The 25,627-nt window shown below is 42.9% G+C and overlaps 1 protein-coding gene across 2 annotated transcripts in view; it reads left to right on the top strand.

Annotated features, from left to right (window-relative positions):
- DLGAP1 (DLG associated protein 1) overlaps positions 1-25,627 on the top strand; it is a 620,950-nt gene that overhangs the window by 92,231 nt on the left and 503,092 nt on the right. The window lies entirely within an intron of this gene.

Raw genomic sequence — 25,627 nt, 5'->3', positions numbered from 1 at the left:
TATCATTGCTTGGGAGGGCGGTTCTGTTCAAAATGATGGCCTTGCCCTGATTTATGTACATACTCCAAAACTCCATGGATCCAGTGCCTACTATTTATTTTAGGGAGGTTGAGGCGCTCCAGCGGCAGCTTCTATGGGAAGGCAGGGCTCGTATATCTTTTGTTAAACTTACTCTTCCTTGGTATGATGGTGGAATTGGACTGCTGCTTGAAGAAATATTATTGGGCTGCCCATCTTGCGGCAGTGAATCCCGTGATCTATGGCCCTCCCGGAGACCCTGGCTTTGCCATGGACCGTGGGCTGGCCCCAGGTGGAGACATAGTCAGAGCACTATATGCCAGACCTGGGAGATTTACTCTGTTGGGTTCGACGGCACATGTGGTGCTCGTCTGGCATGCGGCTACCAGAGGTTTGGGATGGGAGGGGAGGCGGACGATGGCTTCCCCCCTGTTTAGTTCTGAGAGGCTTGGGAGCCTGTGGCGTACCAAAGGGTTTGACAAATGGGACCTCATTGGAATTAGTCAGATCAAAGATGTTTGGAGGAAGGGCTATGTGCAGACCTTCGAGTCACTCCAAAAACAACACAACCTGAATGACAATGAACACTTCCGGTATCGACAGATTAGACATGCCCTTACCACCCACGTGCCGGCGGGCACAGAACCTCCGGAGGCTTCCCCCCTTGAAGACTGAGCACTTGATGGGCACCTCCCTGAAAAGACAGTTTCACTGATCTATAGGAAACTAGTCAATAACATAGAGAACCCACTTGGTAGTATTAGAGCTGCGTGGTGTACAGATGGGTTGGAATTGGATGATGAAGATTGGGTAGAAGCGGTCTCATCCCCAAGAGTAGTAGCGGTTCAGATGAGGCTTAGATTGGTGCAACTTAAAATCTTACATAGATCATACGTTACAGGGCCACAGTTGGTTAAAATGGGGAGAGTGACTAGCGGAGACTGTAGGAGGGGATGTGGTGAAGTGGGCACATTCATACATATTTTATGGCACTGTGATGAGATTATTATTATTATTAAGCATTCTTATATAGCGCTCGATTACCCGTAGGCATCTCGGCGCTTGCCTTGGGAACCCGTCCTGGTTTTTCCTTGTGAGATACCAGTACTGGGCATCCCCAAGGTGAAAGCCAGGCATCCCGCCGCGGGGGGCGTAGTGGAGATTAAGCAAGCTAATGCCCAGAGCTGCAGAGTGTGAACCTGTGACTCGAGTAGGCACCGAAACGAGAATTATCGAGTCCGTGGATATTTGGGCTCAAGACCCTGCCGCGTCGGGAATTGAACCCTGGTACCGGGTCTGACCTCTGCTTCAGGGTCTGCCGCCTCTAACCAGTGAGCCACACTTCTCCACGAGATACAGACGTATTGGATGAAAATACATGAAGTTATGGGAGAAGTGCTGGGGGAGGTGATACGACCAGTGGCCTGTAGAGCTATATTGAATGTGTGGGAACCCACGGATTTAAATGACTATCAGAAACAATGGGTGACGTTGGCGTGTATGGTGGCGAAGCGTAACATTGCTCAGCTGTGGGAAGCCAGCCAATCACCCCAGCCTGCCAAGTGGGCTCAGGATCTAGACTGGTGCATGTTTCAGGAGAGGGCTGTCCTCAGAAATGGGGGAAGATTTGGGGGGCTTGGAATAGCCACCGAGGCAGTATATGTGCACCCCCAAAGTCGATGAGAGAAGATGTAACGCTGGAATCCCCGTGAACCCAAATAATTTATATTCTGTAATTCCATTTTGCACGATTGACAGTATTAACCCTGCCGCATTGTCATGATTCGCTCGCCTGATGCTTTTATTTTGTTATGTTGGTTTGTTTAATAAAAAGATATTTAAAAAAATAAAAAAAGAACACGAGGCCAAAGGCCAAGTTCCTTCTTAAGGTCATGGAACTCTGAGGTGACTTGAAATATTATTTTAACAATCGGAATAAGGTATTTATTCCTTATATTATATGGTCGCACCATCAACCTACGCGAGCTGCTTTCCTTCTTGATGTTGTGCTCTTTCATATGAAACCAATACTATGGTTATTGACATAAAAATAAAAGTGGGATCTCTCAACACACCACATAGCAGCTGGTAATTTGTTGCAAAATCTTTTAGAATCGTTTTGTTTGCAAATTAGGCTTAAACAGTTGTAGCTCTGAATCGGTAGCAAGATGCAGGGAGGTTATCTCTTTCCTGTAAAGAAGTATGTGCAAAAAGTCAACATGTTGCCTCAAATCTCTCTTTTCTGACCACTGTTCATTTTGGAAAAAACAGATCATGAGAACAAAACCAGTTGTCGTTTTTTTGGCCTAAACTGCAGCTGCATTGATTTTCCTTGACCTTTCTTTCTCCTTGACTTGTGGCTTTTATGACAGCCATTATGACATCACAACTCAAATGTAATAGGTCATTACAGTTGAGCAGCTACATCATTTTCTTATTACAGGTGACTAGAGACAACACAACTCAGCTGTAATAAAGAAATGAGACGCAGGTTTGTCTAATTCGATTCTGCAGCTGTAGCGATTTCCACATAATTATGGCTTTATTGCATTTGCGGCTACAAAATCCAGCATCTGCTGCACAATCTACAGAGTTGATTAAAAAAAAATTGTTTCTAGCTCATACGGATCAAAAGTTACTAAAATCACAGTGAAACATGTTGCCACGCAATGGACGACTCTTCGCACAGGTTGTCTGGTCCCCTTCCAGTTGCTTATTGCTGTATTTGTATAGTAAACTGGAACTAATGTGGTGAACCCTTTGCCCGGAGTGTGTAAGTGTGCACAAATTGTAAAATAATGAAGTAATACTATTACAAAACGTGCTGCACAATTTAGCTAATCTTGCCTCATAATTTTGCCCTCTCCAGCCGCATTATTCCAGTAGTCCTGGGTTTCCATTTGCACGAACTTTCAACCATATCCACCTTCCAAGGGGATCTCTACATTGGTTACTAGCCAATCCAGCCCCCACCTAAGAAAATACTGTCAGCCCGCATGAAGCAAATTAAACATGGGGAAACTGCTTTGGAATAAAAAAAATACGGGAAGTTGTCCTTTAAGCAGGTCTCCTGCAAAAATAAGATTTCTAGGGAAAACGAGGCTGAGCATCTAATTAGTTCACCGTATTTCTGCTTGTTTGACATGCAATTGACATTGCAAGAGATACATCTCACCTTAAGACCCATTGCTTACGCACCTTTTCCCACTTAATGTCATTCTCATGTCCCTAATCAACAAAAATGGAAATCCTGTCTTTTTTAATAAGAGTACTCCCTACCCCTGCAAAAATCCCCTACATCCTCATGTGACCCAAAGACCACCTAGCCCATGCGAAAGGGGGACCGCCCCCAATACACCTCTAGTGGTTGCTTCAACCTCATATCTGGTGCATACAAGGCCCTCCTACCATACCCCCAGTGCCCCATATGTGCTACTTTGATATCCTCAATATCTTAGCATCTTCTACAATCTCAGAATCCTGGCACAAGGCATTCATTAGATATGCGACTATCCGACTATATTAGACTATCCGGATCAACGACATCAGCCTAGCTAGAATCATCTGAACTATAGCATAAACTCAAAAATACTCATAATCAATTAGATCTTCTGCAGGAGCTCCTGAGCCTCTGTTAAACTTGTGAAAATTTGAAACTGCCCCTTTACCAACACCTTTAGCTTAGACTGTTGTGCAATAGTGCCCTGAACACCCTGCGCCTTAAACAGATACAGCTTTTTGACAAAGCCTTTACGACGACAAGCTGCAAAGCCCATGTTCCAAAAATAGAACAATAGGGTATTAATGTCGATGTAAACTGTTTTTTCTCGATTGTTTTGGCCAATTTGCGCTCTTTTACTCGGTAGCCCGAAAGGTTTACCAAGATAGTCTGTGAAATTTTGAATTTGGAAAGCGTTGTGCCAGGACCTGATGAGCTTGTGTAATAGTCAAATCACCTGAATGTTTTGGCAGGTATTCAGTCTTGATAAACAAATCCACCCATTGAAGGACCTGTAGACTCTCATACCCCTCTTCAAGTTTGCATTCCATCAAAGATATTTAGTTTCTGAACTAACTTCCTCCTGCAACAAGGTAACTTGATCTTCCAGTTGCGATCTTCTGCTCTCAGCTTCCTGCAACCTCCCTGAGAGTCGTGTCATTGTTTCTTCAATTTTAGATAGTCTCTGCCAACAGTGCAATTGCCTGTGATGCCTTCAGTCTCTAATTTCCCCCAGAATGATATTAAGCAAAGTTTTTATGTCACATTGCGCAGTGACCACCACTTCGCCCCCTGGTCTTGCTGCTGAACGCCCTGCTGCTGCACGTCCTGGGGCCGGGATGCCAACCTTGGCTGTGACTGCGGCTGAGTATTTACCTCTAGGATTGGATCTGAACTGGGAGACAAGGATACCCGGAGATCAACAACCTCCGCCTGAGACGAATCCAGGCTAAGCCTTGATATAGGGGGCTGCGTTTCTACTGAAACCCGTATGGCTGTGGACTGAGGCGCCATTAACAGTCCAGATGGCATTGCTTTCCCCTTTAAATACATGGGGTAGTCTTTAGATTTGACCTTCTTCATGTACGCCTCTGCAGCAACGATCCTAGGAATCTCATTATTGTCACTATTTTCACTATTCTTATTATTCTCTTTATTACGAACGTGAACTTCAGACTTTGCTGGGGAATTCATTGAATCAACGGCAATTTCTTCCATCAGCTCTGAAGTCTCCTTTGCTGGATTGTTTCGCTTTTCTTAGGAATGGAGGTCAGATCTTCCTCTGAGTTTACTGGGCTTGCTACCATCCCAGTGACCTTTCTTATCTTCAAACTATGATTTGCCCTTTCAGCTGCAGATTTTAGTTGTGCAGCACATTTTTTGGCTCTCAGGATCAGCTTTGGAGCAGAGTCCAGATTTTTTGCAAGGTTCACTGATTTAAGGTGCTTTTTTATAGCACGCTGCATATAGTCATAGTAGCAAAAATACTGACCAGTGGTTGAATAAAGAGAGTCACACAGACACATAGTACAGCATATACTTGAGATACCTAAGGGCTCACATAGGGAAAAAACCTGACCAACAACCTTCATCCGGGTGTAATGCAAGCTCACCATACAAAGAACACATAGAACAATTACCCCCCAAACTTCATGAGAAACCTGGCGGTTCACCCAAGCAGGCCACTCCTCAGTGGGTAAGTGCATTGTAAGTAGTAACGATTGAACGCAAAGGTTCTATTATTGCTCTAACATGACTGTCACCGAGCACTCCGTGTAGGACTCCAGGAAAGTTGGTTAAGGTTTAGAGGAGAGTGTCCTGCTCTCTCGAGCGAACCCCAACTGCTACCACGGCGATTGCCACAACCAAATCCTCCACAAAACTGAAACTCTGTAGCAGCCCCAACACTAGCTTCTGCCTTTTTGCCAACACCAGGAGGAGCAGCACTGCATCTGTAGGTGTCTCTATTGGCTTCACCCCGGCTGAGACGTGCAGGAAGTTCACCTTCAAGACCTTTTGGCTTTGGTCTGCTGGTATCTGGGCAGCTTCTGCATAGAGGAGCTGGAGCAATTTCAGGGAGCAGGGAATGTCTCAGGTACTTAATGCTTGCACTAACATCGTTCATGGCATACTCAGCCAGCTGGGAAACCAAGGGGGGGTGGTTTTGCCTGAATCGCCAAAAGAGTTGAAGGGAGAGTGTCTTGCTCTCGCAACCAGTCCCCTTTCCGCTTCAACTGCAATCAGCACACCAGCAGCAGCGTTCTCAGCATACTCCGCTTTCTGGGAACTTCCTGCGTGGCGCACCTTGCTGCTTTCGCCGTTCTTCGACCCGGAGGCGGAAGCTACATGGAAAGGAAGGGAAGGGCCAACCAATGCTCAGCAGCGGATCATGTGGGGTCGCCCGAAGCCCCACATTCCATAACTCGTCGCCTTTGCCAGTGTTTGTTTGCATATGTAATAGTAACAGCTTCTCTTTTATGATAAGTTGTAGCAAACACTGTACAGAAAATCTTCTGCATCTAATATGCCTACAAATAAAGAATTAGCATTTTTCATATTTCATATTCTACTAATTTCAAAATCTAGTATTTGAAAAACCATGTATGGAGAACCCCAAGTGTAAATAATGAGGAAATCGCAATTCACATTCGAGTTCTATGGCCTTATTCCATGACCTTACATAAGCACTAGGCACGAGGCCTGTGGTCTTTTTCCTCTGTATTTTAAAGGAACTTCTTGAAGGATTCCAATATCTTGATTAAATACAATTATGGGTACTGTATAAAATATGCATCTGTAATATGTACTGATTGAATCTTTTGAAAGTATCAGCAATAATTTTTATGAACATTTGCAAAGTACCTACAATTTATCCGTTTGAACCATTGTCATCCCATGGTGACCTCATGCATTTTTTAACAAAAGATAATAAAAAGTTAAAAATATATTGTTCTGCATAATAAATTAGATAAAAATCTGACAGTACTTGTGTATGTGTGTTTACAGAACCTTTGTTATATTTGGCCTCTTGCCTTTGTTAGCACTAAGTTTTCATCGCCTCGCCTAGGCTTTGTTTTTTCAATTGTCAATTTCCCTGTACCAGACATTTATCGTGTTAACGGGGGCCCCTTATTTTTCCGGAGTGATTTTTGTTATATCCAGGATATGGCACTGGATACATCGAATAAAACAAAAAACAATTGAAGCCCAAAACTAAAAAGGTAGTCGATGTGCTGAGCCAAGACTTCCAATTACTTGATCCATGGCGCTGCGACCATCCTGTCCTGTTACCATATACTTGTTTCTTACATAGTTTTCATTCTGCTCTCCCTAGTGATTTTTTTTTTAATTCCGCATTATATTAAAAGGGTGGGCTCAGATATCTGGGCTAACTCATTTTCCAACCATTCATTGGCCACCATTATAATAGAGTTTGATACAATTAGAGGGGAAAGGCCTGGGTGGCAGCTGGACCGGAACGTTCTTTCTAATCAACAGTGGCTTAAAGAAATTAGAACTTTTATGCAGGATTTCTTACACTTAAATAGGGGTGCAGCATCATTGTTTTCAGTCTGGGAAGCCTTTAAGGCCACAGCTTGAGGGCAGATCATTGCCTATAAGGCTCAGCAATCTAAAGCGTGAGCAGAGATTAGCTGACCTGCAATCGGCAGTCGATATGGGCTTCCAGGATAAGAAAAAACCCAGGGATTTACAGCCCCCTATAGAGGACCATCTTGAAAAAGTCAAGCACAATTTGAGGGATTTCTTTATTATGGAGGAAATGAACAGCTTCAGGCCATTTCAGCAACAAGTATATGAAGATAACCACCTGTTTGGGAAATGCCTTGTGTGATCATGTTCGCAAGGGAGCTACAGAAGCCAGTTACTGGAGAATTAGTATTAAAGAAGACTGAAGTGTCCCAACTTTTTATGCAGCATTATAAGACCTTGTATGGAAAAAAAAAATCATCCTGCAGGCTAGCATATGCTAATATTTTCAGTCCATCAGGCTGCCTCAGTTGGTAACTTGTCAGGCAGAAAGAATCACCTCTAATATATCAGCGGCAGAGGTCCAGGAAGATCTTGCCACAATGCCTAGTCAGAAGTCATGCAGCAAGGATGGGTTCTCGGCTGAGATTAATGGAAATTTGCAAGTGAATTTATACCCTTTTTGACTGATTTGCTCAACTTTATTAAAGAGGGTTGGGAGGTTCTATCATCTTTTAGGAAGTCCAAAATTGTTAGCTTTTTATAAAAAGATAAAAATTCCAAGAAATGTCAATTCATACCGACCGATTCCCATATTGAATGCTGTTTTCAAGCTTTTATTTAATATATGGGCCATCTGCATCACACCGATAGCCCAGGCATTAATACATAAACATCAGAAGGGGTTTGTGACAAGTCGAGTGATTTCTGCTAACACAGGCTTCTTGATTCATGCTCTAGACTATTTCTTCACTAACCAAACTGCGGTAATAATGGTTGATGCATAGAAATCAATTGACCTGGTTAACTGGGATGCGCTCTTTTATGGCCTTGAGAAGTTTTTTTTTTTCTGCTCCATCCATTTTAATGGTGCTGGAATTTATACTAAGGGGAACAATTGAACTATGTAACAATGTTGAAGAAAATTAAGGGGTTATTGGATAGATGGGCACTCCTTTCCCTTGCCTTAATCGGCAGAGTAGCTCTTATTAAAATGTCTATTTTATCTTTGCTGCAATTTCTTTTCCGAATGTCCCTATAAAAGTTAATAAGAGCTATTTCATGGAACTGGAAGAGATTTTTAGGCACTTTGTATGGCATAATAAGGTTCCTAGGGTAAAACTTCCCATACTTCATTTAGATAATAGACAGGGAGGGCTTTTGCTACCTCATGCACAGACATAATATGAAGTATATTTCTTAGATGATTTAGCAAGATCTTGAGATGGAAAGAGGACGGTCAATTTTTCTTTATAGACAAAATGAGCCAGGAAGCTGAAACTCAGCTGCTGGCTTTCCATTAAGACAGCAACGCTCCCAAAGATAACTAGATATAAGGTTTTGCAGGAGATGGGTGCCCGACACCAATACCTTTAGCTATCTAAACATATTCCATTAGGTTATGAGTATCATACATTATAGGAGTCTAAATATGTTGACCTGACAATACCATATACTCAGACAAGATTCTAGAGAGTTTGTGGTTTGAAAGAGTTGGGGCATTTTTTTTTTGTCAAGGGGTAAATGCATTACATGGCAAGAACTGCTTGCCCAGTGTGGTGATCACTGTAAGCTTATTTTTCTTGGGCTTCCAGTAGATCATCCTTATTTTGAGAAAATATTGCCAGGAATCTAGTCAAGATACGCACCCTACTATACACTCACTTTTAAGGTCGAATTCTTAGGGAATTGGAAATTGGTACAGGTTACTATGTGATCAGAGGGTCAGGCAACATGTTATAAGCTTTTTAGAAAAAATTAAGCTGGCCACAGAATGCAACCTCTTGGAGGAGGACTGGCAGACTATTTCACTAATAGGTCATGAGGCTGTAAGAGTGGCAAATTTTAAGAGGATGTCTTTCCTATCCCTCAGGATGGCTAGTTATCCTGCAGCCCTTCATAGACTGTACCCTGCAGGGAAGGATTGCTGCCTTGGATCTCAGCAACAGGGGCTTCATGTTTTTCAAAACCTGCCACATGTTGAGACAGTTTTCCGTAAAGGTCTTCTCCGCTCTTAGTCTTGGTCTCCAGGTCAATATAGACCTGGAAGCTTGTGTGGCACTCTTTGGGTTCTTTCAAAAAAGAGCCAGCGATCTAGTATAAGCAAGTGAGGGCAGGTGTTTATATTGATAGCATCTTTAATTGCCTGATCATTGATTCTACAGAAGTGGAATACATTTTATGGAGCCGATTCACAGAACTAATCTGAGATAAAATACTAAACGTCCTACTTTTGGTATTCGCAGAAGGCATGTAGTAGTAGTAAAGTTAGGACTCCTAACTTTACTACTACTAAACTGGGATAAAATCCTAAACATACTACTTTTGGTATTCAGGGAAGGCATTTAGTAGGAGTAAAGTTAGGAGTCCTAACTTTACTCCTACTAAATGCCTTCTGTGAATACCAAAAGTAGGACGTTTAGGATTGTATCCCAGTTTAGTAGTAGTACATTTAGGAGTCCTAACTTTACTACTACTAAATTCCTTCTGTGAATACCAAAAGTAGTACGTTTAGGATTTTATCTGAGATTAGTTCTGTGAATCGGCCCCCTAGAGTTCCAACAGACTGGTTCAATAAAATGCTTAGAATGAAAAATTTAGAAGTGGCATCTTCAAGACAAGTATGGGTCTTAAAGAGATTTAATGCTTCATGGCAGTTTTTGAATTAAATAGAAATGTGGGCCCTGACTCGGTAACAATGCAACCGGTGATTGTTTGAGGGCAATATTGCAGATGCTGGCGATCTGCAAGTTTATAAACAAGGATAGGGGGGTATGACATGTTTATGTTCGAATATCCTGTTACATGGTACTGTCATTCCTCCATCTGTTTATCGAGAGTCAGTGACCACAGGGCTGAATTTCTCTTATCACTGGTATTTATGATTAAGCTGGTTTGAGAAGCCTGATTTTGTGTTCATTGCTTCTATTACAGTTGTACTGTATATAATTCCAACCATTGAATCAACAAAGTAATTGTATAAATGGAGATTTAACGAAGCACAACAGCACTTTATTTATTGTTATTATGCATTTCATCATTGTCGTTTTTAATGAATTGACTGTCCTAATTTTCAATTTTTATGATTGTCTGTTGAGTTTTCTTATTTGGATGGGTGTCTGTATATTTGCTTATTTTCTATATTAATAGGCAATGTATGTACTGTATTATTTGTATTTTATTTATATTTATCTGTGATTATGCTCAACAAAAATATAAACTAAATATATAAAAAGAGCATTGGCAAATCTAATGGGTCTGACCTCGGCCTACTGATGCAATGGTTATTTTTAATTGCAAGGAAATTACACAAAAATGTAAAAAAAGGAAAAAAGAAAATGTGTTTTTACGGAAACATGGCAAAGACAGCTTAAAATAAAAATGTTATATTTGAAAAAAAGATTCCCCAATGCAACTGTTATTCTAGTGATGTTTTCAAACAACAAGAATTTTAGTCGCACTATTGATTTTATTAATATTACTTCTGAAACAGATGAGAGTAGCATACCATCTAACGAAGTACTCAAATCAAAGGCAATTAAAATGTTAGATTGCCATTGAAATACATAGATTCATATATATATATATATATATATATATATATATATATATATATATATATATATATATATATATCAGCAACCAAAGAGATCCCATAGCCATGGGAGCGCGCTCCACAGTGTGTGCTCTGCCAAGGGGTCGGATCCTGACCCGGATAATTATTTTGAACAAAGGAGGCGGCACAGTCAGAGATCGATTTAAGCCTTATTTATTGCAAGACTTCACCCCACCAACGCGTTTCGGCCAAAATATTGTTCAAAATATATATATATATGGAGAACTACGCGACGAGCACTTCCAGCGATAACGTGGTGTTTCCGAGTAAAACCGCTGGTGAGTCGAAGGACCCCCGAGGGATTACAAGGTTACATGCGGTAAACTGGTGAGTGCGTGTCGCTGCTTATTCAAGCAAAAAGTTGCATTGCACGGGTAGAGAGATACTTTAAAAACCGTTCATTCGTACCCTCATTTCGAGAAAAGACTTCGTTTTTGAAGGGCTGTGGCAAAAGAATTATTTTTCCCTCCTAACATGTCTTCGTCGGCGGAGGCAATGAAAAACCGGGAGGCATTGGCTGATGCTATGTTCATAAACCTGCCAACAGTTAGACCAGTTGCAGATAATAGGAGCAACATTAACCCCAATATTGATCCTAAGGGGAAACTGAATAAACTGGAGAAACTTTTAAGGACTGAGATCACGAAGTGGTGGGAAAAGCGATCCCTTGAAAAATATCTGGAAGTGGGAAGAGTCCCGAGGGGGTTAAGGATACTTATAGCACCATCATTTGAAAACCCCAACCCACTCATGTTAAAAGAATGGGCCACTAACAACCTGGAGGCATCCAAAAACATGATTTGCATTTTGATAAAGTATGCAGAAATCGACAGAATTGACATTCTCAAAGAGATTGAAACACTTAATAATGAACTGGATGCTCACAAAGAAACTGAATATATTAAGAAATATCGGGAAGAAATTAACACTCGTCTCAATAAACATCAAGAAACCATCAGCTTGCGCAAACAATATAAATTCGCCCGAGATAAACAAGATTATGAAACCGGGAGAATTTTCACGTTTGCGAGAAAATATGACACTATGAAAAGACAGGCAATGACACCGAAAGCCGTTCCCCCAGCAATTAATGAAAGCGGCGAAATAATTGTGTCAGAACAAGAATTAAGCTCTAATGCAAGCAGTGTGGGCTCGGACGATGAACAATCAGCGGGTGTTTCTGTAGCAGTACCCACTCATTATGCACCATCGGAGGAATTGGGTTTTTTAATCGAGGACAGGTTGAAAACTCTGCGACCAAAAACCCAGCAGCAGCGGAACAAAAACGCAAATGCAAAAACCGCAAGTGTAACGAAAGAAGGAAATGCCGCAGGGAGAGGTTTCGCAAAAAGAGGGAGGGGCAAGAAATGGTAACTGTGTTAGAAACCAACAATGCCTCCACTTTGCCTACAAACCATGAATCTGGCAATACAGACACCACGAATATTGAACCTACCACTGGTCTAGATAACACAGTCATCAACTTATCTGAAGAAGTCCTTTCCAAAGCAGAGACACAACTTTTGTCCTTGGGCCTGTCCTTCTGTCCTAAAAATGGTTACAATTATGTACAAACCAGGATTGATGTATTCAAATTTATTCGTAAGTTAAAGTTAAAAAAGCATTTTAAACTTGCAAATGCCCAGGAAAAAGCCACCACCATCAGTAGCTCCTTACATCCTTCTTCTATGTTTCAAGTGGCAGATATGGGGGCATTACAGACGGCCCATGAATTGGCACTGGATGAGAGTTTCTCCAGCATCTGTACTCAAACCAAATGTGACAGAATGGGGGTGAGGATCAATGCACCGAGTGAAACCCCATTTAAACCTAAATCCACATTTATGCCTCTAATGCCAAAGGATGCTATTGACACTTTTAATGATATGATCACTGAGGACCTGAAGGCTTTGCAAATTAACACTTCCAGAAAAAACAAAAGACTCAAATACATGGAAAAACAATACTTCAACTTAATGAAAAAATTGAGGAGCAATTCTAATTTGATTATCAATAAGGCCGATAAGGGAGGCAATATCGTCATCTGGCCAAAAGATCAATACATGAATGAAGCTAATTGCCACCTTTTAAATCCATCCTGTTACAGAAAAGCGAACTTTGGGGAAGCACGTAACCTCAAAGATAGGATCCATAAAGAACTAAATCAATGGAAGAGGGAAGGTCTTTTAACCAAGCAAGAATTGGGGTATTTGAAAGTTGATCATCCTTTGACCCCTACCATGTATTTAATACCCAAAATACACAAACAAGTGTCTCCGGTCCCAGGCCGACCTATTATTTCGGCCCAAGGAAGTCTTATGGAGCCTATGTCTAAATATGTTGATTTCTTTTTGCAGAATTTTGTTGTTAGTTTACCTTCCTACATCAAGGACACTGGGCATTTTCTGTCTAAACTTAAAGAGGTGGAGTGGAAAGAGGGATATAGTTTGGTGGCCCTTGATATCAGCTCCCTTTATACCAGTATTAAACATACAGATGGTCTTAACGCTGTACAGTATTATCTTAACCAACGCAACCTTATGTATAAGAACCATAATGAAATGTTGATTTCTATGATTAGGTTGTGTCTCATGAATAACTACTTCTTATTTAATAAGGAGATTTACCAGCAGTTAAGAGGAGTTGCTATGGGGGCATGCTTCTCTCCCACCTATGCATGCCTCCATGTTGGGTGGTGGGAGGAGCATGTCCTCAGGCATCTCCCAGATTTCGTCAATAATATTGTCCATTATTGGAGATTTATTGACGACATTTGTATGATTTGGAGAGGGGATGAGGAATCTGCCACTGACTTTGTTAAAATCATCAATAACAATAACTTGAACCTTTCATTCACTAGCCAGATCAGTAAAACTAATATCCAGTTCTTGGATGTTGACATTTACATCCTGAACAACATCTTAGCCACCAGACTCCACCGAAAAAATACGGCGGGTAATTCAATTCTGCACGCCTCTAGTGCGCACCCGAAACACCTCATAAAAAGTATCCCTTATGGGGAATTTATACGGATGCGCAGAATTTGTAGTTTGGAGTCTGATCTGAATACCTGCCAGGAAGAGGCAATTCAGAGGTTTTTAAAGCGTGGTTATCTGATGGATGATCTTCTAACGGCTAGAGATAAAGCCAAGAGTGTCAGTATTGATGATGTTGGAGGAGAGGGTTCTGAGAAAGCGAACGAAGAGGTAGATAACCCCCCTAAACATGACATCAACACGGTCAGTTTAATCACCACCTTCAATACTGAGGAGAGAAAAATAAGGGGCATCCTCAAAAAACATTGGCCCATTCTCCACACAGACATTAACCTGTCACCGCTACTGCCCATTGAACCCTCCATTATATTCAGGAGAGGACCCTCGATGAGAGATTGCCTAGTAAGAACTAGCCCAGAAGTGAGCGATAACAAGGTTAAGATTTCTAACAAAAAGGGTTTCCACAAATGTATTTCATGCAGAGCGTGCAAGTTCGGGGCAAACACGGTGGAATTTCAATCTCCATTCAATCCCATGCCTACACCCATCAGAGACCTGTATACATGTCGTACAGATCACGCTGTATATGTTCTGGAGTGTACGTGCAAACTCAAATATGTGGGAAGCACCAAGTTACAGGTGTTTAACCGCATATTGCAACATCTAAGGGCAATAGTGAACTCTGATTCCAATTATCCTGTTGCCCGGCATTTCGAACTTGTACATGCCAAAAACTTGAACCATCTCACCTACTTTGTTATTGACTCCGTCCCCAAAAACACCCGAGGGGGGGATCGGGAAAAAATGTTGAGACAATTAGAGAGCAAGTACATTGTCCTCTTAAATACCAGAATACCCAATGGGCTCAACAGGGGGGAAGATTTACAAGTTTTTCTGTAAATATATCATTAGCAAATCCCTATGGAGTAATCTTGAATTGAGTAGCCTATGCAGACACCTTTTTCCCACGGAACTGTGTGAACTCTGTTCTTTGAATGTTCTCCTATTTTTTCAGCCATGTATAGCACAGTTAATATGAGCTTATAGCTACCTATAATGTAAAATTATTTGCAATTTATTATTTTTTGCTTTTAGGCAATGGTCTTGGTTTCTTATACTACATTTAGTCACTATGGCTATAGTGAACTCTTAGCATCAGCAGCCATGCCTGATTGTTTTTAACTGTGGTGGGTTTCTATAACACTGGCGCAGGTACATTGAGTTACATGACATTTTGTGTTATGATTGGTTGCTTTCATAGCATACATGCACTTACTGCAAGAACCTTATGCACTTTGGGCACTTGAGCACTTTTTTTGATAACATCGATGGAGGTCTTGTATCAAAGAGTTTTTTGGGACATGTCACAAGAATTTTGCACATATGTTTTGACTGGTATGAAATGTAGATTGAATTCTAATTTTCTCATTTGGCATGATTGTATATACCTTGAAATGAATTTAACTTGATATTGCACTAGCATTTTATTCAGGTTCATGACATCTCAATATCGTAATGTCCATTGAGTTGTGTATTTTGTACATATGTGTAAAGAAGTATTTTTTCCATGTCCTTGACCCCTTAATCCGTTGTTATCGTTTCTACCTCTATGTTTGACACAGTATTTAAACACCCCCATTGGTAATTTGAGGCCATGTGATCAAGGCCGTTTTGTGACGGCCGAAACGCGTCATGCCGATGGCGAGGGAAAAATAAAGCCACATCTTTGAAATTCTACCTTGGTGTTTTGAGATCTGTTCCGCGGTGGTGCGAGGAGACGCATTGCTGGACTCTTGTTTCGATATATATATATATATATATTATATATATATATATATATATATATATATATATATAATCACTGAAAAAAAACAAAGATTACAGAGACGTTACAGTTAGGCTCAGGTTTCACTCGCAGAAAACCAGAGCAATTCAGCAGTTATAGTTAACTTAGCTCTCTAAAACTGGCACCACCGCAATGCACTGCTTATAACCTCACATATTATGTCACTCATGACATGGTCAGTGACGTCACTCCTCACTGATGACATCACTGTCAACTAGTCAGCTGCTGTTTTTTACCAGCAGGAATAACAATAACAATAACCGTAAGCAGTTGTGGTCACTGCACCGGACAATGATTAGACACTGCAATATATCTAAACATGTTTCTTCCGTGCTGACACACTTAGTCTGCCTGCTTTGTGGTTTTCACTTTGCATGCTGCAGCGTAATTACACCTGAATGTGTCAGCCATATTAGGTGAGGGGAAACCCTCCAAGAACCATCAGGAGTGCAATACTTGAGCTCTTCTGGCAGAAGGGCATAACATCTGCTCAATCAAATGTTGTACTCATAGTGAAAAAACATGTGGGCGGAGCCAAAGCACTTCTCCCAGTAGTGCCTCCTAAAGATTTTTTTCTGTTGAACTTAAGGTGAGGTGACAGTTGTGCTGTCAAGCTTCGCTTAAAAAGCACATCCTGAACCAGCTTCTCAACTGAGGAGAAAGCAACTATTTTTAGGCAGATGTGAGCAATGTGCACAGGATTTATGCAGTCAAAGTGTAGGGGTCAAAGGGTAGAGTAGAGTGACCCATTTTCCTATGCTTTCTGCTGTGGTGGGTGGGCCGAAAATGTGAATGGCAATTTAACAGACAAATTAATGAAGCCCGCTGACCCGAAGCCCCTACATGTTTGGATATTATGGGGCAGATTTACAATACCTGGCGTCTCCCTGCATATCAGCAGGGATGCGCTAGTTATTTTGCGTAACGGCAGACACCTCTTGCGCCACCATGGATGCACTGCATTTTTCAATGCGTCGCACCATGCAAGAATAGACAGATGCGTGATGCATCTGATGCCCTAAAGGTGACGCATTGCTGGAGTCGTGTCGCAAGCGCGACGCAACTCCAGCACTGCTTCGGGGAACCCTATACTAGCTGTGCTGCGTCACTCCTTACGCCAGCTACAAGCAGGCGTAAGGTTTTGAGGCAGCGGGGTGGGAAAAGTGACTGAGTGAAAGCTTGTAGATTTTACTCAGCCACTTTTCCGAGGCGTTCCTGCCCCGGAACCTCCGCCCCTGCGCCAGAATGCCCACATGAAACCTGACGCAGGTTCCATGTGGCATAGGGCTTTACAACATGACGCATATCCCTAGATGTGTCTTGTTGTAAATACCCCGCAGCATGGCGCTGGCTTTGCACCGTCGCTGCTTCACAAACGCAACGGCGTCGCCAAAAGAGGCATACGGGGCTTGTAAATCTGCGCCCATGTGTAATGTTTTAGGAAAAACATAGTCCGGCAAGCCAGCTAAAGTCTTAAAGGCCAGACCTACAATTAGAATGGAACAATTTGTTTTCAGCATATTATCTGTACTAGCTAATATTTTTGTTCAAGCGTAATTTAAAAGGTATGTATTTTTCACTACTATGCTAAAAAGGCTGTTAGATTCAGAACCATTCAGAAGGACAGCAACGTTTTCTCAGGAAATTTGGAAAAAGCAACGCATTGCAGTTTTTCAGCAGAACCTCTTTAATGTCGAGCAGTGCCATTATAAAGCGTCCGCTAAAAGTTACCACCTGTTTCTTTGTTCGTATTGTATATGTTTGGTTTCACTCCAAATGTTTTTCATTTTACAGCACACAGCGCACCACTGTCGTCTTTTCATCTATCCATTAGTGAGAGACAAAGAAAGACAGTGTTATTGTAAAGTCACGAATCAACCGTAATACATTATTACAAGTGACGTGCGATGGGTGTTTTTCATATTACAAGCAGACTGCAATGCCAGAACTTGCTTCTAAATAGAGAAAAAAAGAGCCAGCCTTCCTAGGGATATTACAGTATCCAATGCATTACATTAAGATTGCTCCGGCCCACAACACCACTAGACGAATTATCTTTGCTTTTTGTTATCTCAGTCTCAGCGGTGACATTGTTTGTCCTTGTATTCCTCAATTAGAGCCTCACTTACGAGGCCCCTAGCAGCACTTTGGGGCCACTGGAGCGTTACTTTTTTGATGCTCTGGTGGTGCAATGTGCAGCAGCATAGTTACACGGCCACGCAAAGCCACGTAAAAGGCTTTGGATGTATGACATTACAACGCATGCTTTTACCACGCATGCCTCTACAACGCGGTTTTTACAACGCATGCCTTTACAACGCATAGTGCTTTGGGGCGCTGGATGGTGAATAGTTTAATTTACTATTCCAACTCCAGTCCCCGTGGATAGTAGGGAAGGTGTTGGATAGTAAATTAAACCTATTCCCTATCCTAGAGCGCCCCCCCAGCGCAATGCGTTGTAATGGTTTGCGTTGTAAAAGTTGCGTCGTAAAGGCACTGCGTGGTAAAAGTTGCGTTGTAAAGGATGTTTCCCAAAAGGATTTTCATGGCCTTGTAAATATGTGCCGCTTTCACGCAGAACACTGAGTGAAAGAGGTGTGCCATGGGTGTTGCTGTGGGTGTTCCCAGCAACACCCAAGAATTCTGAAGCATTTTCAGTTTTACGAGGAATCATAATCCTTGGAATGCGCCAGATTCTAACGCCACCCAGGGTTGGCGTAAGGGAGGCGTAAGGAGAAGAAATATCCTTATTTCTCCTTGTTTTTTGCATCCTGCAGCACACATAGAAGAAGTGAAACAACTCTTGTGGTTGTTTTGTTGCAGGAAGGTGTCCTTTCCTGCACAAAAACAATCTCCCCTACAACGCAGACACCCTTGCATGCCTGCGTTGGCGCATGGCAACCGATTGTGCGCCAGCGCAGGAGGAAAGGACAGGAATCAGCCACATCTATGAGATACGGTGCATTCCTGTCCTTTTCTTTTGATGCAGGGCAGCACAGCAAGATTTCTTGCTGTGCTGCCCTGCTCCAAAACCTCAGAAATGAGGCCCTTATTCTCTCAGAGACGGACCCATTAAATAAATGTTAAGGAATTGCTTCCATTACTTACAGTGATGCACAATAGTTTAGTTTGTCGCTCCCCATTATAGCCACAATAAAACGGAATTTTCATTAGCAGTTACTTTGCAGAAATAAGCCGACTCCACAATAATCTCTCAAACTCTGTACAATTACGTACAGTAAGTATGGTAACAAAACCATGGCAATCAAACAAATCTAATTGCGCGATGAAGCACAGTTGGTAAACTAGTCTCCAACTTATATCAGTGTTACTATTCCCAATCATTTGCGATTTTAAATGCTATGCTGTTCTATTTAGAAGCGAGTTCTGACATTGCAGTCTGCTTGTAATATGAAAAACACACATCGAACGTCACTTGTAATAATGTATTACGGTTGATTCGTGACTTTACAATAACACTGTCTTTCTTTGTCTCTCACTAATGGGTAATGAAAGAGGAGGTGGGGGATTGCGATCCTCCCCCCAAAACACTGAGGGCGTATTTACAAGACCCTAACACCACTGGAGCGTCACCTTTTCTTGCATTGCTCCATACTCCATATATATATATATATATATATATATATATATATATATATATATATATATATATATTGAAGCTCCGTGGTCTTCCCAATCCAAGGAAAACTCAAGCACTCCGGGTACAGCAAAAAGAGTTTATTGACGCTTACAGCAGGCCAAAGATGACAGACGCGTTTCAAACACAAAGTCCTTCCTCAGTGTCACTGAAATGCTGCGCGCGGCTCATTTTAGTACACGCCCTCACTGAAAGTGAGAGCGGACTCACTTTACAAACAGAGATGCTTATTCTCTAACGCTTGGTGGAACGTGGCGGCCATAGTGTATATAACAGAGTGTAAATAACACAACATAAATGATTGAATTCATTGCATATTTCTGAAATATATCAACAATATGGACTGACAGCCACTGCCAGATGCAAATTAATGCACAAAAGAGAAAATTAGATTTCGCCGTGGATCGGCATGTATCTGGCTAAATCCCCAATCAAAAATATAAACACCGTCCCTTTGTTCTTATGGGCGAGGGCTCTCCCCTTCTTCTTCTTGCTGGAATAGGCTTCTCGGGGTGGGCGGGCGCAGGGGGACGTCCCAAATCGGGCCAGGGCTAGGCTTTACTCAATGTGATAGGTGCAGGGGCGGGCGAAGATTGGGTTGGGACTGTTCAGGCTTCCCTTGCCTGTTTCCTCAGATTTGCTCCTCCTCTCCTGCATGTCGCTGATTGTTTATCCCGCAGGCGATAGGGTTACAGATGGCTGGGAGTCCGGGATATCGGCTACATTGAGGGCTGGAATCGGGGTGGGCTCCTGAGATCGGAACAGGGTTGGGCGGGTTCCTGGTTGTGTCACTGTCTGCCGGGTGGGATTGGGGTTAGAATGTGGTACATACTGGTTGCATGGCTCATATTCACGATGTAGATTGTTTTCCCCCTTCTGTCTCTATTATAGTTAGTGGTTGTTTTGCTTCCAATTAAGGCATCCTTCGGGTGTTGCGACCTTTGTCAATGGCACAGTCGGCATCATACACTGGCTACCCTGCTTAATTGCTGGCTATCGGCTCCGCCATGTTCCTTTTGGTTCCTGTTTGCTGGTCCTGGAAGCTTAGTGTGGCAAGGGGGTTATTTGTTTAGATTAGCGTCCATCTTGCTCTTCGTTGTCTGCATTCTCATTACGGCGGCCATCTTGTCCCTTTGTCCTGACTGGGGAGGGCTTTGGCTGGGCGTCATGGTATGGTGGTCGCTCGCGACCTGATTAGAGCTGGGGGTTTCCGGGGCTTCACTCTTGTTGGAATAGCTGCTATGTTTCGTACTGTGCCGCCTCTCTGACTACTGTAGTGGTCGTAGCTCCCCACATCTGTTCTGCTATAGCTGCTCCTCCTGGTGATTTCACGCGTGGGGTAGAACTGGGTGTATCCTGCTATTGCCCATATGTACTGGGTGATCATTCCAGTACTGGCTCGGGGTTCCGGGTGCATCTGATTCAATTCTTCATTTGGTGGTGTACTTTTCGATATTATTACTTCAATCGGTACAGGGGGCTGTACATGGCTGGGGGACCGGGAGTTTTGTTAGTGTTAGGGCTCCTCCCCCGTTTCCTTTCCTTTCCTTCTTTTTCGGGAGTGGTAGATTAGCTTGTTCTTTTCTTCCTCTCGATGCTTCAAGTGTGACGACTTTCCTTTCTTATCTTTTCTTCTTCTTTACTTTTCTTCCTCTGTATTTCGGGTTTCTTTATTGGGCGACAGGCACTTTGCCGGGGGGGGGTAGGCCGTAGCCTCCGGATTGTTGTAGGGTGGGGGGGTAGATTTACTTTTCTTTTTAGTTTCTATGGGCCTTATTTTTAATTTCTGCGCTTTCTTGTTCTGGTTTCTGTTCTGGGTCTGTATTGGGGTAGTATGGGGTGGGTGGCGCTGGGGGTAGTACGTAACTGTGGACTGCAGCTCTTATTGTTTTGTATGGTGCTGCCATATTTACGGGGTGTTCTTACTAATGTTGTTCTAACTGATGCTGCCTGCTCATGATGTAAAACTACTGTCCGGACTCAGTTCTTCTTGATTTTATTCTTCACTGATTTATATTTCTTCAAAACTTTAAAAATGTAACCTTCAATACTCCCTCTCCTGAGGCGACATGGCTCCATTTAGTGTAACTATTACTAATTGCTGCTATCTTGCCTGATGTCGCTGTTAAGCCGCGTTGCTTGCACCTGTGCTTGACGTTTTGTGGCCGGCCTGCTGGTTGTAGGCCCGTATTTGTTCTTTTTTGTGCACAATAAAGGTTTTAAAAAAAAAAAAATATAAACACCATAAATTAAACACCATAGATTAAGGACCCTTCGCGGCATATTGTAAACCAGAGGTAGAATTCAATATATATATATATATATCTATATTACCTACTGGCGGTCGCCAGTAGGTAGTTATAGTTAGGATTGGCTACCATAGGAAATCCGCAACATTCTATTGGGAATAAGTCTGGCGCCGGTTGAGGAATTTGTGTGTAGTTCTCCAAAATTTTGGCCAACTCCGCTCCGCTCCTTCCCTGGAAGTTTCGGGGGGATTCGTGAAGTGGGGGCTGAGAAAAAAGGGGGGTCCCAAAACGTGTTTTCCCCATGTTAATTTCCATAGGACGGTCTGACAAGTCTACAGCCCGAACCGCTGAACGGATTTACGCCAAACTTAGCAAAATTGTACGCAGATGTGCCTTTGCTATATTTGGTGAAAATTGCTCCAGTGTTTTTTTTGAAAATTAACTTCAAAAACACATATATAAATCTATAGGCGCTCTCCGAGCGCGCACCCGGCGCGCTACGGGAGTGCGCGAGCGGAAAGCTGATTGGCTGTCGGGTGTCTGTCAACATTCTAAACAGTCCGGAGAGTCCGCCATCTTGTGTCTCGGTAGAATCGAGACACAAGAGGTGAAAATAAATAGGGGGATATAATTAAAAGGGGGCAGAGTAGACACCTCCTGACCCCCTAGGTTTTCTGAGGGGGGCCTAGAAGGACCCTGAAGGGCAAAAAAACGTTTTTATTTTTTTTATTTTCGCGGGGTAAGCACTGGGTGCGTTCCCAGGTGCGCGCTCCGGTACGCACACCCAGAGCGTACCACAGGGAAAAACAGTGAAAGAAAATAGTGTAATAGTGTAATGCCGCTCACCTTCTTTCAAACCTTCTCCTTTACTTTCCTTCCTGTCTCTTCCCTTCTTTCGCTCCTTCACACTTTTCCCTTCCCTTATTCTCTTTAATCCACTTCACTAACTCCTTCTCTTTCTCCCTCTGTCCTCTTAGTTCTACACTCCCCTTCTCTAATTCTCTCTCTGTTAGCCTCATTCTCTCCGTCCTTTTAGTCTCTCACTCCTCTTCTGTCACGCTCACTCCCTATAACTCAGCCATACTCCTCACACTCACCTTCTTTCAGACCTTCTCCTTTACTTTCCTTCCTCTCTCTTCCCTTCCTTCACTCCTTCACTCTTTTCCCTTCCCTTACTCCCCTTACTCCACTTCAGTAACTCCTTCTCTCACTCCCTCTGTCCTCTTACTTCTACACTCCACTTACCTCATTCTCTCTCTGTTAGCCTCATTCTCTCCGTCCCTTTAACCTCTCACTCCTCTTCTATTACGCTCACTCCCTATAACTGAGCCATACTCCCACACTCACCTTCTTTCAGACCTTCTCCTTTACTTTACTTCCTCTCTCTTCCCTTCCTTCACTCCTTCACTGTTTTCCCTTCCCCTACTCTCCTTACTCCACTTCACTAATTCTTTCTGTTACTTCCGCTGTCCTCTTACTTCTACACTCCCTTTACCTCATTCTCTCTCTGTTAGCCTCATTCTCTCCGTCCCTTTAGTTTCTCACTCCTCTTATGTTACACTCACTCCCTATAACTCAGCCATACTCCCACATTCACCTTCTTTCAGACCTTAACCTTTACTTCCCTTCCTCTCTCTTCCTATCCTTCGCTCTTTCACTCTTTTCCCTTTCCTTACTCCCCTTACTCCACTTCAGTAACTCCTTCTGTCAATCCCTCTGTCCTCTAACTTACTCACTCCCCTTCTCTCACTCTCTCTCTGTTACCCTCATTCTCTCCGTCCTCTTAGTCTCTCACTCCTCTTCTATCACGCTCACTCCCTATAACTGAGCCATACTCCCACACTCACCTTCTTTCAGACCTACTCCTTTACTTTCCTTCCTCTCACTTCCCTTTCTTTACTCCTTCACTGTTTTCCCTTCCCTTACTCTCCTTACTCCACTTCACTAATTCCTTCTCTTACTCCCTCTGTCCTCTTACTTCTACACCCCCCTTCCCTCGTTCTCTCTCTGTTAGCCTCATTCTCTACATCCCTTTAGTCTCTCACTCCTCTTCTGTCACGCTCACTCCCTATAACTCAGCCATACTCCCACACTCACCTTCTTTGAAACCTTCTCCTTTACTTCCCTTTTTCTCTCTTCCCATCCTTTGCTCCTTCACTCTTTTCCCTTCCCTTACTCCCCTTACTCCACTTCAGTAACTCCTTCTCTCAATCCCTCTGTCCTCTAACTTACTCACTCCCCTTTTCTCACTCTCTCTCTGTTACCCACATTCTCTCCGTCCTCTTAGTCTCTCACTCCTTTTCTATCACGCTCACTCCCTATAACTGAGCCATACTCCCACACTGACCTTCTTTCAGACCTTCTCCTTTACTTTCCTTCCTCTCTCTTCCCATCCTTCGCTCCTTCACTGTTTTCCTTTCCCTTACTCTCCTTACTCCACTTCACTAATTCCTTCTCTTACTCCCTCTGTCCTCTTAATTCTATGTTCCCTTTCCCTCATTCTCTCTCTATTAGCCTCATTCTCTCCGACCCCTTAGTCTGTCACTCCTCTTCTATCACGCTCACTCCCTATAACACAGCCACACTCCCTCACTTATGTTTCTTTCCTCTCTCACTCAGGGCCTCATTTATGAGAATTGACGCATCGCTGCGTGAAAGCAGCGATGCATCACTTCTCAGTGCGCTCTCCTTGCGACATTCCTGATGCGTCATATTTAATGTATGACGCATTATGTCGCAAGGAGTTACAGATACGTCAGTATTTCTGACGTATCTGTAAGCGCAAAAGTGATGCATTGCTGGAGTGTGTCACAAAAGTGACGCAACTCCAGCAATGCATCCTTTCACATGGGGCCAGCCCCATGTGAAAGGGCCTGCATCAGTCTTACGCCTGCTGTGAGGCAGGCACAAGATTTTGACGCAACGGCGTCCTAAAAGTGACGCAGTGAAATCTCATAGATTTCACTGCGTCACTTCTACGACCCTTCCTTGCGTCAATCCGCCCCCTTTGCATACATTACACCTGGCGCAGGTATAATGTGGCTCAGGGGTTTACAAAGTGACGCATCTACCTAGATGTGTCACTTTGTAAATATGACTCAACAAGGTGCATTTTTTACACCACTGGTGCGTCACAAAAAGTGACGCACCGGCGGCGTAAAAGTGACGCATGGCCTCATAAATGAGGCCTTCAGTCTTCTACTCTCACTTTTTCTTTCACTTTCTCTGTCTCTTCACTCCCTTACTCACCTTGTCTCACACTCACTTGTCTTTATCCAGTCTGTATCTCCACTCTTTCCTAAACATCACTGCTCTTTTCTTACCCTTCCACACCCCCGTTCCTTTACTACATTTTCTTCACTTATCCTCATTCCCCATGTTCACTCTTCTTCTCCTCACTCTCCTTCCCCACACTCACCTTCTTTCAGTCCCCCTACTTCACTTCCCTTCCCCTCTCGTCCCTTTCTTTGCTTTCTCACTCATTTTCCTCTCCTCTCTCACTGCACTCCACTTCAGTTACTCTTTTTCATTTTTTTAAGAATACAGCTCTTTTTTGAGAATTGGAGGTAGTTCTGAAAAGAACTTTTTTTTTCTTCTTTTTTCGTTTTTTTCAACAAAAACAAAATCAGGGAATGGCAAACTGCTCAACAGGAGCAAAAAAAAAAAAATCAAAATTAGGGCTGGGGACAGCAGCGGTGGTTCTCTATTGCTCGAACAATGTTCAAAATACTTTGTTCACCATAACAAAGTAGTTGATCACAATGTTTGCATTTGATTGTGGCTTCATTAAAAACAGGCTGAATATTTGGTATCAGCTGTTCTGGTCGCCCCCTCACCGATACAGTTGCTCCTCCAGTTGAAGTAGAAGCACCATCCCTTGGAGCCTCTCGTGCCAGAGCCCTGACACTCTCCCGGGCATAGTTCTGGGGGTGCCTCCTCTGGACGTGTCGAATCATGGTTGAATTACCAAAACTGTACTTCCTTCTGGGGTCTCCTCGGGAAAGTACAGTTTGGCAGATTTTACATTCAACTTTTGG

Source organism: Lissotriton helveticus, chromosome 4_1 (assembly GCF_964261635.1).
Source record: "Lissotriton helveticus chromosome 4_1, aLisHel1.1, whole genome shotgun sequence".
NCBI lineage: Eukaryota > Metazoa > Chordata > Amphibia > Caudata > Salamandridae > Lissotriton > Lissotriton helveticus.
This window is presented reverse-complemented; position numbering and strand designations above follow the sequence as displayed.